Raw genomic sequence first — 17,912 nt, 5'->3', positions numbered from 1 at the left:
CACAAAATATAACGTGCGCAAGTTAAGTCACGTGACTTAACTTGCACATGGATAATTTAGGCAACGTTGCAGGGCGCGAGCGAAAAGTGTTGGTTGAAGAGCAACATTCTAATACATTGAGTGGGGTTGAACCGAGTTCAACACACACCCAAAATTGCATTGGATTTGGACTTAGACAGTGATCTATAGTCACTTTTCTTCCTTAGTGCCGGCCGGGTAAACGTTTTGGAAGATAGTGCTATCCTTTAGAATTTGATAATAGGTCTCGCTAACTAGAAAAAGTTACTTTATCCTCTTTGGACTTCTTAGCATCTCCCTTTGAAAATTGATCTTGGGGTTGCACTTGGGTGCCAATGAATTGGGTCTTTCAAACTTAAGCACAAGATAAGAAACTAAATGTCGAAATTTAATCTTAGAAATTGTGCATTCATAATCTTAAAAATTTAAAACTTATCTTTTTAATGTAACATTTATTTTTTAATTTTACTTTTAGATCATTATCTTGTGCCTTTAGTGTACAAGTTAACATTTTTCTTTATTTTAATCGTTCATGCATTGTTCTCTCTCATTTAAAATGAATTAAAGAAACTAGTGACACCAAAGGCCAATAATGCAAGTATTTTCCTAATGATAGTTAATTATCGTTCTCTCTTAAACAAACGAAAATTAACTATCATTGAGGGTGTTGAAGGTAATTTAAGCGTGTGAGAGAAATTTCTGAAGTTTAAAGAGCAGTGATTTTAGAATTCTAATTTTTATTTACCTTTTTTTTTTTTTTTTTTTTTTTTTTTTAAAGTTTACTAGTTGCTTGAAAAGTAATAGTGAAAAACATGAAGTGCACCCTGTTAATTAAAAAAAAAAGTTATCGCAACATTTCAAGACTAATGACTTTATAAATGAAATGCGAATATTAGCAACGAAAAGGTTAGCAGTAGTACCGACGGCCCAAAGTTAAAGCCCACACAACAATCGACGAAACGAAACCCCGTCTCCTCTTTTCTACATGAAAATTGCTTTCAGTAGCTACGATATTCAGAGTCAGCATGTAAATGGTAAAATCTTAGGGTTTTGTTTGTTCTCACTTGTAAATGATCACTGCCCAATGATGAATGGTTGTTTAGATATGGTACTCTCAATAATATTCAAAGCTTTTCCATCCCATCTGCCTTTCACCACACACTGCCATCACTATGCTCTTCTCTTCTTCTTTTTCTTCCACTCGTCGCACCACCACCAACATTATTATTATTATTATTATTAATTAATATTATTCATAGTGACAGTGGGTGAGATGGTGGAGGTTATGCTTTATGTGCATTGCCTTGTTGGATGTTGAGGAGAGGCTTTGAAAAACTACCAATCTAACTATATCTGAGGGCGGAATTGGTATCTTATGTTTGGATAATTTTGTTTGTTTGTTCTTTTCTTCACTTAATTTATATATCTTATCTTACGAACTCTAGCTGCATGTCTATTCCCTAATCTTTCTAATTTACTTTGTCTGTTTTTGCAAGTTATTTTTCATAATTTACAACATTATGGCGTAATTTGATCCATGGGAAAAGACTTGATTGTTGTTGTTTGTTGATGTGCCATAATTGTCTATCATTTACCTACTTTTACTCTTAATGGAACTGTAGTTCATGGCTAGAATAAATGTGCAAGTACTTTTGCATTTCATATCTTCTTAAACAGCTCTACAACTTTCAATGTTAACATATTTTTTGTTTTACGAGTTGATGTTATGTTTAACATGTTCATTTCAATTAAACTTGGATGGGATATAGTTTCGCTTTGAATTTAGAGTTTCATATTAATTTATTTTTCTGTTTCCTATTGTTTGGGTATTCTTTTCGTTTTCTCTTGATTTTAAATTGCAGAAGTTTAAATGGATGACATGGATTTTTACTCAAACCACTTGGATTGGCCTAGTGGTGTTGGTTTGGAACCTTGGAGTGTGCTCCTCTCAAGGTCTCAAATTCAATTCTCCCCGGTGCCAATTTCGGTGGGTTAGTTTGGCTTGTTCGAAAAAAATAATATTTTTACTCTGAATTAAATAGTGAAAATGAAACAACTTTTCATAGATGCAGCCCAATGATGCGACTACATGGTTTTGTTCATAACTCCACTTGCACCATTCCCTCTTTCTCACTCACTCTATGTGTGTGTGTGTCTCTGTATGTATGTATGTATGTATGTATGTATGTATGTCCCTCTCTCTCCTTCTCTCTCTCTCTCACTGGCTATCTATATCAGTCTATCTATTTATGGTGCAAGAAGGTTGTGAATGAAGCCATTGCAAATGCCGTAGATGATTTTGATATCTGAGGGCTTTGTTTTTCCTTTTTCTGTCAATTGATAATTATTAAAAATGGATTTATGCTATGCTTAAGAAATCCATACTATATAACAATAATATGCGGTTGCAGAAACTTCAAACCTATAGTACATTAGCCTATAGAGTGCTCTGAAGTACAATAAGTTGCATTTTGTGTCAATTTTGTCTTATGAGGATTCCAAAATGATTATCTGCAAAATCTTCTTTTAGCCTATAGAGTGCTCTGAAGCACAATAACTTGCATTTTGTGTCAATTTTGTCTTATGAGGATTCCAAATGGTTATCTGCAAAATCTTCTTTTAGCCGAAGAGTTGTCAAACTGTCTTGGGTATTGGCTCTCTGTTATCAACTATTTGAACCTTATTTCTACCGTTCCCTTCCCTCAAAGAAAAGACCGAAATATACTCTATGAGTGTGCTATTTGCTATCAACAACAAAGTTATGATATTGCATTTTTATTTCTGAGGCAGAATCACAGCTTTTTATTTATTATTTTATATTGTCAATCTACAGTTCTGAGGGGGAGCCTTGGCGCAACAGTAAAGTTGTTGTCATGTGATTGAAAGGTCACGGGTTATAGTCCTGGAAACAACCACTTGTGTAAAAGACATGGTAAGGCTGCGTACAATACACCAAATGGTTGGACCCCTTCCCGGATCCTACGTATGCGGGAGCTTTGTGCACCGGGCCTCCCCCTTTTTAATCGTCAATACAGTTCTGTTTAGGCTTAATAGATTTTACTTGGCAGGCTTAATTAGGTATTATTTTAATTATGGTTGTATTTTGGCAATTATATTTTTCAATTACTTGATTTTTCAATGTATTGCTTTTATCAGCAGATTTACCTATCTATTTGATCTTGAAATTTTGAGTACTTCTTTAAGTTGTTCGTTGCTATTTTGAGCTTTTCATTTGATGATTGCCTATTATACTTGCTCAAGTCCCTTTGGAAAAACTCTATCGTGTCTTCTCGATATGCCCAATGATGAATGCTTGTTAAGATATGGTACTCTAAATAATGAAAGCCTTTCCGTCCCTTCTGCCACTCTTCATACTGCCATCACTGTCGTCTTCTTCTATTTGTCGTCGCCATCATCATCATCAACAGCGACGTTATTACTATTACTATTATTATTATTCATAGGGACAGTGGGTCGAGATGGCGGAGGTTGTGCCTGTGTGCACTGCCTTGATGGATGTTGAGAGGCTTTATGGATGTTGTAAAAGTACAAATCTAACGACATCTGAGGGCTGAGTTGCTATCTTGTGTTTGGATAATCTTGTCAGTCTGTTCTTTTGTTCATTTATTTTATATGTTATCTTAAGGACTTTAGCTGTCCTTTCTATGCCCTGTTGAGGAGAGGTGGTGAAAAGCATAGGTGCTCTTTCCTGTCTACTAATTTCTCTAATTTACTTGGTCCTCCGTTTTTCTAGGTTGGGGTGTCATAATTGGCTATGATTCACCTATTTTCACTTGTAACTGAACTATAGTTAATGTCCAGACTCCAGAACAAATATGGATGCACTTTCGTATCTTCTTAAACAGCTCTGAAACTTTCAATGTTGACATGTTTATTGTTTAGGGAGTTGATGTGATGTTTAACTGTTGGTTTCAGTTAAATATGGATGGGATACAGTTTTGCTTTGAAGTTAGTGTTTCATATTCATCTGTGGCTCCTTCTAGTTATCTATGGTAGGGTGGCAGCTTTATATTTCTTATTTTTTGTTGTCAATCTACAGTTCACTTGTATGCTTAGTAGATTTTTCTTGACAGGTTAAGTTTAAATATCATATTACTTATAGTTGTATTTTGGCTCATGTATTTTAATAATTACTTGGTTTTCAATGTATTATTTTCATGATCAAATTTTACCTTCTTTCATTTATCTTAAACTAATAAATAGTTCTTTAAGTTGTTCACCGAGTCAGGATCCTCTCCATTTATAAAAATTAATGGAGGATGCCATTTAGAAAGAGGTACACAAAAAAAAAGATTGTGGGTCCTACCATTAAATGGATTCCACCATCATTAATTATTTTTTATTTTTTTTCAAAATTGTGTGTCTTTATCTCTTCAAATGCAAGAAATGGAGAAGGTCATAAATGGGGAAGATCCTAACTCTTGTTCACCGCTACTTCTTAATTCTCACTTCGTGTAGATTTGCTTTACCATCAAAGATAACTAGTTTTCTTTGATAAATTTGCAAATAATTTCTTGTGGATATGCCCGATGACGAATTTTTCACTGCTAGATATGTTACTCTGAATATCATTCACAGCTTTTCCATCCATTCTACCTTTCTCCCCACTGTCATTACTACTTACTATGCTGCTGCTGCTATTGTTGTTGTTGTTGTTGTTGTTGTTGTTATTGTTCTACTTCTTTTTCTTCTTCGTCTTCTCGTTATCATTATTGTTATTGCTACTACTGACAGTGGGTAGAGACGGTAGAGGTGTGTGGTTCTCTCTTTTGTGCTCTGCCTTGATGGATGGCGAGAGGCTTTTATGGATGTTGAAAAAGTACTAACCTAATAATATCTGAGGGCACAGTTGCTATCTTATGTTTGAATCATCTTTTCAATGATTTCTTTTTGAATTTTTGCTTAATATGTTAATTTTCATGAATCATCATTAACATATTTCCTGTTCTATATGGCAAGTATTTGTTTGTCTTGGTAATTCTAGGTATGCATCTGCTGCCAAGTTGGAGAGAAAGGTGGTAATGAGCCGTGACATGGTTTTGTTCATAACTTGGACCTGCACCGTTATCTCTCTCTCAGACTCATCAATTTATTAGATGGTGCAAGAAGGTTGTGAATGAAGCTAGTGTCGGAAGCCACAAATGATTTCCATCTAGCTATGATGAGGCATTTATTTTTTCTGGCAATTTTTTGGCACTTTTTTGTGACTGATTTTTGCTATATCTTCTATGAATATTCATGCCCTTAGCTATGAGCGCAACAGGTTTTAGCGTTTTCTTGCACTATTTTATAGAAATGCACACCCTAAGCTTCCCACGATTTGGGGTTACCAGTAACAGCTCATACACATATGTACATGAGATTTTGACATTGTTGAATATTGATGTTGCTTGCTCTTTTTTTTTTTTTTGAAGTGAACCCATAAAATGGATTTTGTCATGTTTGCATTTGGATGATTATTGGATTATATTGTTTCAATTCTGTTTTCTGGATTTTCATAGAACCTTTGGCATCAAGTTTGGCTTTTAATCTCACCATGTTCATTTTTCTTTGATTACTTTTACACATTTTTAAGTTTATTTTCAGTATCTAATATCTGCAGAGACACTGAGACCGCATGTAAATCTCTTAGATGATAAAATCAGTGTGTTATTATATCTTTGTGAAAAAAGGTAGTTTTATATCAACTTCATTCATTTATTTGTGTTTTCTCCACTTGATTTAAAATTGCCGAAGTTTAAATGGAGGACAAGGAGATCAAAACTATGGAGCACGGACACTCCTCGGATTAGCTGTGTCGTGTCCGACACCGACACGACACCGACACATATAATTACACTGAATTATGTGATTTTCTCAAATTATAAGCGGATTAGCCATGCCTCATAGGATCAAAACATATTTTTACTCTTTGAATTAATTAGTGATATTGTAGCAAGTTATCTACTATGCTATATTGCCCAATGATGTGAAAACAGACTATTGAGCAGCTACATGGTTTTGTTCATAACTCTACTTGCACCATTCTCTCAATCTCTCTTTCTCTCTCTCAATGTGTGTGTGTCTGTGTGTGTGTGTGTGTGTGTATATATGATCATATCATCTCTCTCTCTCTCTCTCTCTCTCTCTGGATATGTCTATCCATCCATCAATCTATTATGATGCAAGAAAGTTGTGAATGAAGCCATTGTAAATGCCGTAGATGATTTTGTTTAGGTATAAAAACTGAGGGCTTTCTGTTTTTATTTTCTTCTGTCAATTGAGCTAAGTGATAGTTATTACAAAAGTGATTTCTGGGTTTCTACTATTCTTAAGAAGTTATAGCTATTATATGCTGTTGCAGAAACTCAAAATGTATAGTACTTGGCTCAAAGACAGTTTGAAAGTATACTAAGTTGCATTTAGCGTCAATGTCTGATATTACATCATAATAGATTTAATGGAACTAGCTCAATCAAAAGCCTGGGGTTTTGCTTGAAGTAGTTCTTTCTGGGCTTGTTCAGCCTGTGCTTTGGCTTGAGCTAATTCCCCTAAAGTATATTAAATGGTTAGCTGCAAACTCTACTTTTAGCTGCAGCTTTTGCTGACTTTTTCACACTGTCTTAGGTTATGTATTGGCTCTTTTCTGAATATTTGAAGCTTAAATCCATTGTTCCCTTTGCTCCACAGAAGGGCTGAAATATACTCTATAAGTGTGTCATTAACAACAATGGTCTGATATTGTACTTTTAGTTCTAAGTTAGAATCTTAACTTTTTATTTCTTATTCTCAATCTATAGTTCTGGTTATGCATAATAGATTTTACTTGGCAGGATAAGTTAGGCATCCTTTTAATTATGGTTGTATTTAGGCAACCGTATTTTATTAATTACTTGATTTTCCAATGTACTATTTCCATCAGCATATATACTCTTCTACTTCCTTTATCTTGAAATTTTGAGTACTTCTTTAAGTTGTTTATTGCTACTTTTGACTTTTCATTTGATGACTGCCTATTATGCTTACTCAAGTCCCTCCGGAAAAAATCCCTATTCTGTCTTCTCAATGTGCCCAATGATGAATGCTTGTTAAGATATGGTACTCTGAATAATATTTAAGCCTTTCCGTCCTATCTGCCTCTCTTCAAACTGCCATCACTATGGTCTTCTTCTTAATCTTCTTCTACTTGTCACCATCATCTTCATCTTCATCATCATCATCAACATTGTTATTATTGTTATTACTATTATTATTATCATCATGAATTATTATTATTATTCATAGTGACAGTGGGTCGAGATGGTGGAGGTTGTGCCGTGTGTGCACTGCCTTCTTGGATGTTGAGGGGCTTTTAGGGATGTTGAAAAGGTACCAATCTAACGATATCTGAGGGCTGAATTGCGATCTTGTGTTTGGATAATATTGAGTTTTGCCATTTGCTTTTTAATGATTACTTTGTATTTCTCTGTTTTATGATAAAACTTTTATGGTCATCATCAAATTGACCATTTTTCCTTTATCTTAAACTATTGAACAGTTCTCGATTTTCACTTGGTGTAGGTTTGTTTTGCAATCAAAGAGAAGTAATTTTACTTGTTCAATTTCACTGGGGTAAATTTGCAAATAATTTCTTCCTGATACGCCCGATGACGAATTTTCACTGCTAGATATGTTACTCTAAATATCATTCACAGCTTTTCCATCCATTCTGCCTTGCTCCCCACTGTCATTGCTACTAACTATGCTGCTGCTACTGCTGTTATTGTTGATGCTATTCTTCTACTTTTTCTTCTTCGTCGTCTTATTATCATTGTTGCTGTTGTTATTACTACTGACAGTGGGCAGAGACGGTAGAGGTTGTGGTTTTTCCTTTTCTGCACTGCCTTAATGAATACCGAGAGGCTTTTATGGATGTTGAAAACATACTAACCTACTAATATCTGAGGGCATGGTTGCTATCTTGTGTTTAAATAATTTTTTCAATGATTTCTTTTTGTATTTTTTATTTGGTATGTTAATTTAATTAATGAATTATTACTATCATCCTTCCTATTTTATCTGGCCAGTACTGTTTTGATAATTCGAGGTGCATTTATTTGATGTCCAAGTTGGAGGGAAAGATGGTGAGGAGTTAACGTGGATAGTGCACATGTGAAAGTTTGTTGTATTGATGTTAGAATTATGCTAGCAACACAGTCTCTAACACATTATTTCCAACTCTATCACTCTAATTGGTTGGATTTAAACGGGTCCCGCTAAATTTATGTGGCTTATATGATTTAGTGGGATCCATTTGAATTTCAACCGATTAGAGTGTGTTGCTAGCACTCCTCTTGATTTTATGATTCATTTAGATTTGATTATGATCTGAATTATTTGATTTAGATGTGATTTAAATTTCTGTTTTATATCATTTTCCTTTTAATCCTTCAATCTTTTCAGATGAATAAAAGAAACTACTGTCATCCCCTCTCCTAAATTGACGTGCTGCCAGTTTTTTTCTGAATAGCCAAAAAGACGAATTGCACTTTTAGCATAACCAGTGAAAATGTAGCTAGTTGTTTTTATGCTGCCCTATGATGTAAAAACAGACTATTGAGCTGTGACATGGTTTTTTTCATAACTTGACCTGCACCAGTATCTCTCTCTCTCTCTATCTCTATCTCTCTCTCTCTCTCTCTCTCTCTCTCTCTCTCTCTCTCTCTCTCTCTATGTATATATATGTGTGTTGTGTTTGGTTTTGTTATATCTGTCTCTCTCTCTCTCTCTCACTGTCATCAATCTATTAGCTGGTGCAAGAAGGTTGTGAATGAAGCGCTAGTGTCGAAAGCCGCCGCAAATGATTTCCATTTAGCTATGAGATCTGAGGGCTCTGCATATAGCAATAGGATGCATGTCATGTTGCAGTTTTGATTTACTTCTGTTCAAAATTACCTCTGAGAAAAATGAGAATGGTCCCAAAAAATTAATCTTTTGCATTGAATGTTGACAAGCTGTTGTTTTTCCTGCCTTGCTGAATTGCCGTGTTTGATAGGACAATTTACTCATATATCTTTATTTCTAGAATGATCTTATGGACTGTTTTTCCTTTTATGCTTTACTAGTGAACGACGAAGGAGCTTGTCTCATGTTTGTAAGGTCTTCATCACATGCCTTATATATTTCTAAATGTTAACACTTGTTAAAAATCATAAGTCCATTACTGTAAAATGTCTACATTAATTTTCCTGTCCATCCCACGGCTACACACTAAGGCTTTTGTAAAAAATACTAAAGATATGGTTCAAACCTTGGTGATGACTCTGCTGGATTAGTCCCAAGGTACTCTGCATTTCTGAGGGAATTCTGCCTTAAGGTGAAATAATGAATAGAACGTGGTAACACGGAACAGTGCTGGAGCTGAATACATAGCAATGGCTTAGAATGTGTGGAATACTGTAATAAAGGGATTCTGGAAGAATATCATATGAACTTACTAATGTTGCTGTGACCTGTACGTGGTTTCCTGATCAAACCAAGTGTGTGAAAATCTTTAGACATTTTATAAAATTGATGTCAGATGAAGGTTATTTGGATGTATTTTGTAATTAAGTTGGAGTTTATTTTCACTTTGAATCTTTTGTAAATATGTTGACCATTAATTGGTGAATATCTATGTACTGACTTGGGGAAGTTCTAATAATAAGAGACTGATATGAGTAATTGTTTGGATTAGTTTGCATTTGAATCAGATTCAGATCTATTGAAACTTCTGTTGTCTCCTTTTCTTTTTCTCTCCTATGTTGTGGCAAGATCGAATTTTTTTTTCCTACCCAGCACTGCCATTATTATTAATCGTTGTTTCTCTTGAAATGAATATGAGAAGCTCTTCTCCTAAAGTTACAGTACATTCTGTTATATTGCAGACAGTTTATCTTTTATAGTACTTTAGCCAAGGCAATCAATGGTTTTGATTTACCCTGTATAAATATTTTACCCTTCACGTGAGTGCAGGAAAATATCATTGGAGAGCTTGTTTTGTTTCACCTTGTAAAATTCTTCATTGAATCATTTGCTGTAATTTATTTTGCACAATCCATTGACTATAACATGGGATAGTTGTGCTTTCTGGATACATGTTTGTTTACTACAATTATTATGAAGAACACTCTTTCTAACACTCTATACAACACTAACACTGACTTCTTCAAAAAAAGCACCCACTCTTTTATTAGATAAAACCTATGCGAGTCTCGCCATTTTATGTGAAATTCATTTCTAAAGTGTGAGACCTATATAAGTTACATTCAATAAAATAGTGAGTGTTAGAAAAAGAGTGTTATAGCACTCTTCTTATGATCAAAATCCGCCAAATAAAAATACGACCGTGTTAATACCTTGATTATGCTATTAAAGAAAATGTTAAAAGGGTGTAGCTGGGATACTTGTCCCGGTAATAAATTGAGAAATTTTGTCTTGAAAAATGGTGGTGTATTTTGATGTAAAATTTTCATTTTTCTTTTTCTTTCATTTGTTAATTTTTGAGAATGCTTCAATTTTAGAATCTTCCATAAGTCAAGGATATGCTTAGCAACAAAGAACTGAAAGAGGTCAGGTGGTGTTGGTTTTCTGCTGGGTACAATCAATGGAAAAGCTATTAAATAGTTAAATCATACTATAGATAATAGTATGGTTTATGTCTAAGTTTGTAGTCTAATCCTTTTATGTTTTACATATATTGTCACTGTAACCCTTATTATCATAATTTTTGCTGATCATATTATCTATACACTAGTCTTTTTCTTCTTCCTCTATTTTTTTATCTCTAGTATTGCCAGAGTCGTGGTCCCAAACGAGTCATGTTCACGCAAAAAATCATGGAAGACCTTTTTAATTTTTTTTTTTTGAAGGAGGAAGAACTTTTTAATTGTTACTGCAATACCTCAACTTTGTTTGGATAAATTGAAAATATTCTCAAAATAAGTGATAATAATTTTAATTTTATTTCATTTACTATTTTTTTTTTTAATTTTCTAGTAGAATCTATATAAATCCAAAATATGTCTTTATTTCAATTATTCATCTTCTTTGATTAAAAATTAGGAAAAATTAAAATACAAAAAGAAACAAGACAAGAGTAGCAAATAGCCTTTCCTCAGAAAAAAAAAGTGGTGTATAGCCTCTTTCACCAATTTCACATTTTTTTCTAGTGGCTCTAATACTATCAGTATCACCCTTCAACGGCTCATCCTCCATTTTGAGCTTTCATACCTTACCATTTTGTTACATGTAGAAGAACCAGTACGATTTTCATAAATCCCACCAGCAAAATTTGGCACCATCCTCATACGTTAACCTAATGTTTTTTAATTATAAATAAGGACACAAAATCAGAACAAATGGGAGGCTGGAAAGGGGTGAACAAGAAGAGAGAGAGAGAGAGAGAGAGAGAGAGAGAGAGAGAGCAGAGTAAGGTAAACTTTCTAGATTTTCTTTTCTGCAAATGCTTTGTGTTGTCTCACACTTGTATCAATTATTTTCAAATACGATCTCATCACATTTCTCGTTTGTTTTTATATATTTCTAAACTATAATTTTACTCTTTTTAAAATTTGTGTTTAGTTTACTTTCTCAAACAAATTTAAATTCTCTAAAAAAAAAAAAACATCAAAAATTAGGTTGTGTGTGCTGGTGACTCTGAATCCACTTTTGATTTCGTCACTATGCCAACGTTTTCAAATCAAAACTGAAACTAGTTGAAGCTTATGTCTATCATTACCTTGGCTCAAAAAAACTCAGATGAACTAGTTAAAGACAAACAATGATTTGATAATGCACTTTTATTTCTGAGGTAAAATCACAGCTTTTTAATTTCTTAAGTGACCTTGCCAACATGCTATTACTAATGAACTTTAGCGTTGTAGAGGTCAACTTGCAAGTTTTAATTGCAATAAAACTTATTGAAAACGAGTTCTTTTGAATGCGAAGACAACATGTAGGGCTTTTCAGCGACGTTGAGATAGGTAGGTCAAATTGCCTTGGTTAAGGCAATTCATTTTCAGGTCAAAATGTTTATCGAATGAATTTGGCCAGCAATAGCATTATACTTCACTAGTGTTTTTTGAAGCATAACATTAATGTTAGTCGAATTCGTATTAAGAACATTGTGGTTGGAAAACGAATTGTCATTACCAAATAGTTTTACTAAACCTATCTCAATGTGGTGGAAAAACTATACGTGACTAAATCAATGATCAAGATCTTTCAAAGATCAAATAATAAAGAGTCATGCTCATAGACTTGTATCAAAATACATAAATCATCCCATCAAATCATAAAAAAATGCAAAAAAGAAGCTATCGAAAATGGAGGTGAGAATATTATTATCCTAACCCAAAAAGGAAGAGAAAGCCTGGCACAAACATCTTCTTTTTTTGCCATTTTGCTTTCTCTTTACTTTGTCACTTTTTCACGGAAGTGCATTGCACCCCTTAAAATGTGATTCGACGATTTAGGGTTTTCAGTATTACTTTTACTCTTTGAGTCAGTTAAATATTGAATATGTAGGAATCTGTCGTCTATATTTGCCCAATGATGATCCATCGGCTACATGGTTTTGTTCATAACCCTAACTTGCACTATTCTCTCATTCTGATTTAGTTTAGCTATCAAACCTGAGGGTTTTGTGTTTTCTTTTTTCCTGTTAATTGAGCTAAGTGATAGTTATTGCAAAAGGGGTTTCTGCTATGTTTAAGAAATTCATACTATATAACAATAATATGCTGTTGCAGAAACTCAAAATAGTACATTAGCCTAATGATGATAGCTTTTAAGTATAATAAGTTGCATTGTGTTAATGCGTCTCACGAGGATTCCAACTGGTTATCTGCAAAATCTTCTTATAGCAGTGCCTTTGCCGAATTTCCTCACGGTCTTAGGTTAGGTTTTGGACCTCTTTATCCACTATTCGAAACAGAGAATTCTAGAAAAGGACTGAAACGAACTCTAAGTGTGCTATTTGCTATTAACATTAGTGGTCTGATACTCTGATATTGCATTTTTATTTCTGAGCTAGAATCACAATTTTTTATTTCTTATTCTCAATCTACAGTTCTGTTCATGCTAACAGATTTTACTTGGCAGGTTAAATTAGGTATCATTTTAATTATGGTTGTAATTTGGCAATTATATTTAAGTAATTACTTGTATTTTCAATGAATTATTTTTAGGAGCATAAATTTTTTTTAATGGCAAATAAATATATTATATATAAGAAAATGAGAATGGATATACATGGTCTGAGAGGAACATTCCCAAAAAGCTCCACTAGGAAACTAAAAACAACAACGCAATACTAATAGAAAAGCTAAAACAACAACGCAAAACTAAAACAGTAAGCTTATATATCCTTTATCTTGAAAATTTGAGTACTTGCTTCAGTTGTTTATTGCTACTTTTTACTTATCATTTCTTGTGAATTTCTTTTTCAATTGATGACTTCCTATTATGCTTACTCATTTCCCTCGGGATAAACTCCCTATTGTGTTTTCTGGATATGCCCAATGATGAATGCTTGTTTAGATATGGTACTATGAATAATCAAAGCATTTCCGTCCTTTCTGCCTCTCGTTGCACTGCCATCACTATGGTCTTCTCTTTCTTCTTCTTCTTCTTCTTCTTCTTCTTCTACATTGCCGTTGCCATCATCACCATTATCATCTTCATCATCAACATTATTATTATTTATTATTATTATTTATTCAGTGACAGTGGGTCGAGATGGTGGAGGTTGTGCCGTGTGTGCACTGCCTTGATGGACGTTGAGAGGCTTTTATGGATGTTGAAGAAGTACAAATCTAACGATATCTGAGGGCTGAATTGCTATCTTGTGTTTAAATAATCGTGTCAGTCATCTCTTTTGTTATCTTCAGGACTCTAGCTGCCTGTTTATGCCCTAGTTGACAAGAAGTGGTGAGAAGTTTAGGTGCTCTTTTCTGTCTACTAAATTCAATGTTTACATATTTATTAATTAGGCAGTCGATTTTATGTTTAAGATGTTGGTTTCAGTTAAACATGGATGGGGATGGGATATAGTTTGCTTTGAATTCAGGCTTTCAAATTCATCTCTGGCTCCCTTTTATCTCTATTGTAGGGTGGTGGCTTTATATTTCTTATTTTTTGGTTGTCAATCTACAGTTTTCATTTTTGCTTAATAGATTTTTCTGGCAGGTTGAGTTTAGATATCATATTACTTGGTTGTATTTTGCAATTTATGTTTTAATCATTACTTGTTTTTTCACTGTTTTATTATCATCATCAAATATTGACCATTTTTCGTTTATCTTAAACTATTGAATGGTTCTCAATTTTCATTTAGTGTAGATTTCTTTTGCCATCAAAGAGAACTAAGTTTACTTGTTCAATTTCCCTGGGATAAATTTGCGTATAATTTTGTTCCAGATATGCCCGATGACGAATTTTCATTGCTAGATATGTTACTCTGAATATCATTCACAGCTTTTCCATCCATTCTGCCTTTCTCCCCACTGTCATTACTACTAACTATGTGGCTGCTGCTGCTGCTGCTTCTGTTGTTGTTGTTGTTGCTATTCTTGTCCTTCTTTTTCTTCATCTTCTCATTATCATTGTTGTTGTTATTACTGCTACCGGCAGTGGGTTGAGACGGTAGAGGTTGTGTGATTTTTTCTTTTCTGGACTGCTTCGATGGATGGCGAGAGGCTTTTATGGATTTTGAAAACGGACTAAACTACTAATATCTGAGGGCACAATTGCTATCTTGTGTTTGAATAATTTTTTCAATGATTTCTTTTTATGTTTTTTGTTTGATATGTTAATTTAATGAATTATTACTATCATCCCTTTTGTTTTCTTCTATGCTGCCCAATGATGTAAAAATAGAACTTTGAGCGGCTATACGGTTTTGTTCATAACTCTACTTGCACCATTCTCTGTCACTCGCTCACTCTATGTGTGTGTGTGTGTGTGTATGTATATCTTTCTTTCTCATTCTCTCTCTCACTGGATATCTATATCTATCTATCTATCAATCTATTATGATGCAAGAAAATTGTGAATGAAGCCATTTAAAATGCCGTAGATGATTTTGTTTACTCTAATAACTGAGGGCTTTGTGTTTTTCTTTTCTTTTTTTCTGTCGATTGAGCTAAGTGATAGCTATTGCAAAAGGGGTTTCACCTATGCTTAAAAACTCCATACTTTATTGAGAAAATAGGATACACACTGACAAAATGACAATGTAAAATAATTTTACACTGTCATTCAATAGCAACTGTGTATTCCCCCCCTAATCACCCCACTTTAATGGTATGACCAGTTGAAATAGTTGATTCCTATTGAATGTCAGTGTAAATGAGCATATCCATCAAACTCGTAAAAATTGCATGCTATCATTGCAAGAGGGTTTTTTGCTATGCTTAAGAAACTCAAAATATATAGTACATTTAGCCTGAGAAGCTCTAAAGTATATAAGTTGCATTTGGTGTCGATGCATCCCGTAAGGATCAAGTGGTTATCTGCAATGTCGTGAGGAGAGGTGGTGAGAAGTTTAGGTGCTCTTTTTTGTCTACTAATTTCTCTAAGTTACTGTCAGTTTTTGTTGGTTGATTTGTCATAAATGGCTATCATTCACCTATTTTCACTTGTATAGCAACCATAGTTAATATCCAGAACAAATGTGCAAGCACTTTCGCTTTTCATATTTATTGTTTAGGGAATCGATATTATGCTTAACAATTGATTTCACTTAAACTTTGATGTGACGTAGTTTCACTTTGAATTTAATGTTTCATATTCACTCGTGTCTCCCTGTAGTTATTTATGGTAGGATGGCAGTTTTATATCATATTTTTGGTTGACAATCCGCAGTTCTCGTTTATGCACAATAGATTTTTCTTGTCAGGTTTAGTTTAGATATCATATTACTTATGGTTGTATTTTGGCACTTGTGTTTTAATGATTACTTTGTTTTTCACTGTTTTATTGTCGTCATCAAATTCGACATTGTTTCCTTTATCTTAAACTATTGAGTAATTCTCTCAAATTTTACTTCATGTAGATTTGCTTTACCATCAAAGAGAATTATTTTGACCTGTTCAATTTTCTTGAGATAAATTTGCATATTATTTTTTCCGAATATGCCCGATGACCAATTGTTACTGCTAGATATGTTACTCTGAATATCATTCACAGCTTTTCCATCCATTCTGCCTTTCTCCCCACTGTCATCACTATTAACCATGCTGGTGCTGCTCTTGTTGTTATTGCTTTTCTTGTCCTTCTTTTTCTTCTTGGTCTTCTCATTATCATTGTTGCTGCTATTACTACTACTACTAGTCTACTACTGACAGTGGGTAGAGACGGTAGAGGTTGCGTGGTTTTTTCTTTTCTGCACTGCCTTGATGGATGGCGAGAGGCTTTTATGGATGTTGAAAACATACTAACCTACTAGTATCTGAGGGCACAGCTGCTACCTTGTGTTTGAATAATTTTGTCAATGATTTTTTTGGAATTTGTATGTGTGATATGTTATTTCATGAATCATGACTATCATCCTTCCTGTTGCTATATCTTCAATGAATATTTATGCCCTTGGCAATGAGCACAACAGGTTAGCATTTTCCTGCAGTATTGATTGAAATGCAAACCTTAAACGCTTCACACGAGGCCACGTTTTAGGGTTTTGTTTTGTAGTTATGATACTCTCAGTTACCATTTTTTGTTTTGATTACCTGATTTATCTATTTCAACAAGTTGTGTTACTATATTTGTTAAAAAAAACTTATCAGTGTTATATTATAAATCCAATTAATTAATTTGTTTTTCTGTTTCCTATTGTAATGAGATTCTTTTCGTTTCCCCTCAATTTAAAATTGCAAAAGTTTAAACTGATGACACAGAGATGAGAACAAATTTTTACTCTTTAAATTATTTAGTGAAAAATAAAATGCAGCAAATTTTTTCTGTACTGCCCAATGATGTAAAAATAGAATTTTGAGCGGCTACATGGTCGAAAGCCACAAATGATTTCTATTTAGCTATGAGATCTGTGGGCTCTGCATTTGTTTTTTCAAGCAATATTTTAGGAACTACATACATAATTATATGTAAACCAAGTGCCCGGAAATCATTTGACCTGTTTTGATTTTTCATAGGTTCTCTGCACTTGAGGTGTAATACTATTTGAGATACTGTTGAACACTAAATATCGACAATTCTCCCAATGTTATACATTTATAAAATACAATTTAGATGAACTAGTTATCTGCATGTCTCTTTTGTAAGTAAAGTTGGGCAAGGAGTTATTTTGACTTGGCATCTTTGTATGCATGTTAACCATGATTTGATGAATATCTATGTAGGGAGTTCTATGATCAAATCTGATTGTATATCTGTTTTCACTTTGAATCTCCTGTTACTTTTACATGGAGATTCTTCTGTGTGTATTAACTTTTACCTTGATTTATGCTGTCAAATTCAAAACTCTGCAATTGGGAATGATTCAAATTTGGAATTCTTCAAAGGTCAAGGTCAAGGATAAGCTTCTAACAAAGGGATGGTAAAATTGGATCATGCTGTCTTGTTGGGAAACTATAGGAAGAGGTCAGGTGTTGTTGGTTTTCTGTTGGAGACAATCATGGGTCCCACCCTTAAGATCTCTGTATCTGAAATGTATGGCAGAATAGTCAAACAGAGTCTTGCTAAAAATAAATAATAATATTAATAATATTTTATCAAATTTATTTTATTAGTTTTGTGTACTCATTATTATCATGAAAACAGTGTACTTCAATTACTTAGAGACAATTCACATATTATTATTAATTAGAGGCAATTGTAAAAATAATTAATGTTATATGGAAAAGATAAAATTATAC

At 33.6% G+C, this 17,912-nt stretch overlaps 2 long non-coding RNA genes across 2 annotated transcripts; both read left to right on the top strand.

Moving 5' to 3' along the window:
• The first annotated feature begins 1,019 nt into the window (after positions 1-1,019).
• On the top strand, positions 1,020-9,732 carry LOC112422709 (uncharacterized). Its single transcript, XR_005643856.1, has 2 exons — positions 1,020-1,386; positions 2,852-9,732. It is a non-coding gene; the product is annotated as an uncharacterized lncRNA (long non-coding RNA).
• Positions 9,733-11,477: 1,745 nt separating this feature from the next.
• Positions 11,478-17,782, top strand: LOC120577920 (uncharacterized). The gene is made up of 2 exons (XR_005643855.1): positions 11,478-13,968; positions 17,559-17,782. It is a non-coding gene; the product is annotated as an uncharacterized lncRNA (long non-coding RNA).
• The last annotated feature ends 130 nt before the right edge of the window (positions 17,783-17,912 follow it).

This window comes from Medicago truncatula, chromosome 1 (genome assembly GCF_003473485.1).
Source record: "Medicago truncatula cultivar Jemalong A17 chromosome 1, MtrunA17r5.0-ANR, whole genome shotgun sequence".
In the NCBI taxonomy this organism is placed as follows: domain Eukaryota; kingdom Viridiplantae; phylum Streptophyta; class Magnoliopsida; order Fabales; family Fabaceae; genus Medicago; species Medicago truncatula.
This window is presented reverse-complemented; position numbering and strand designations above follow the sequence as displayed.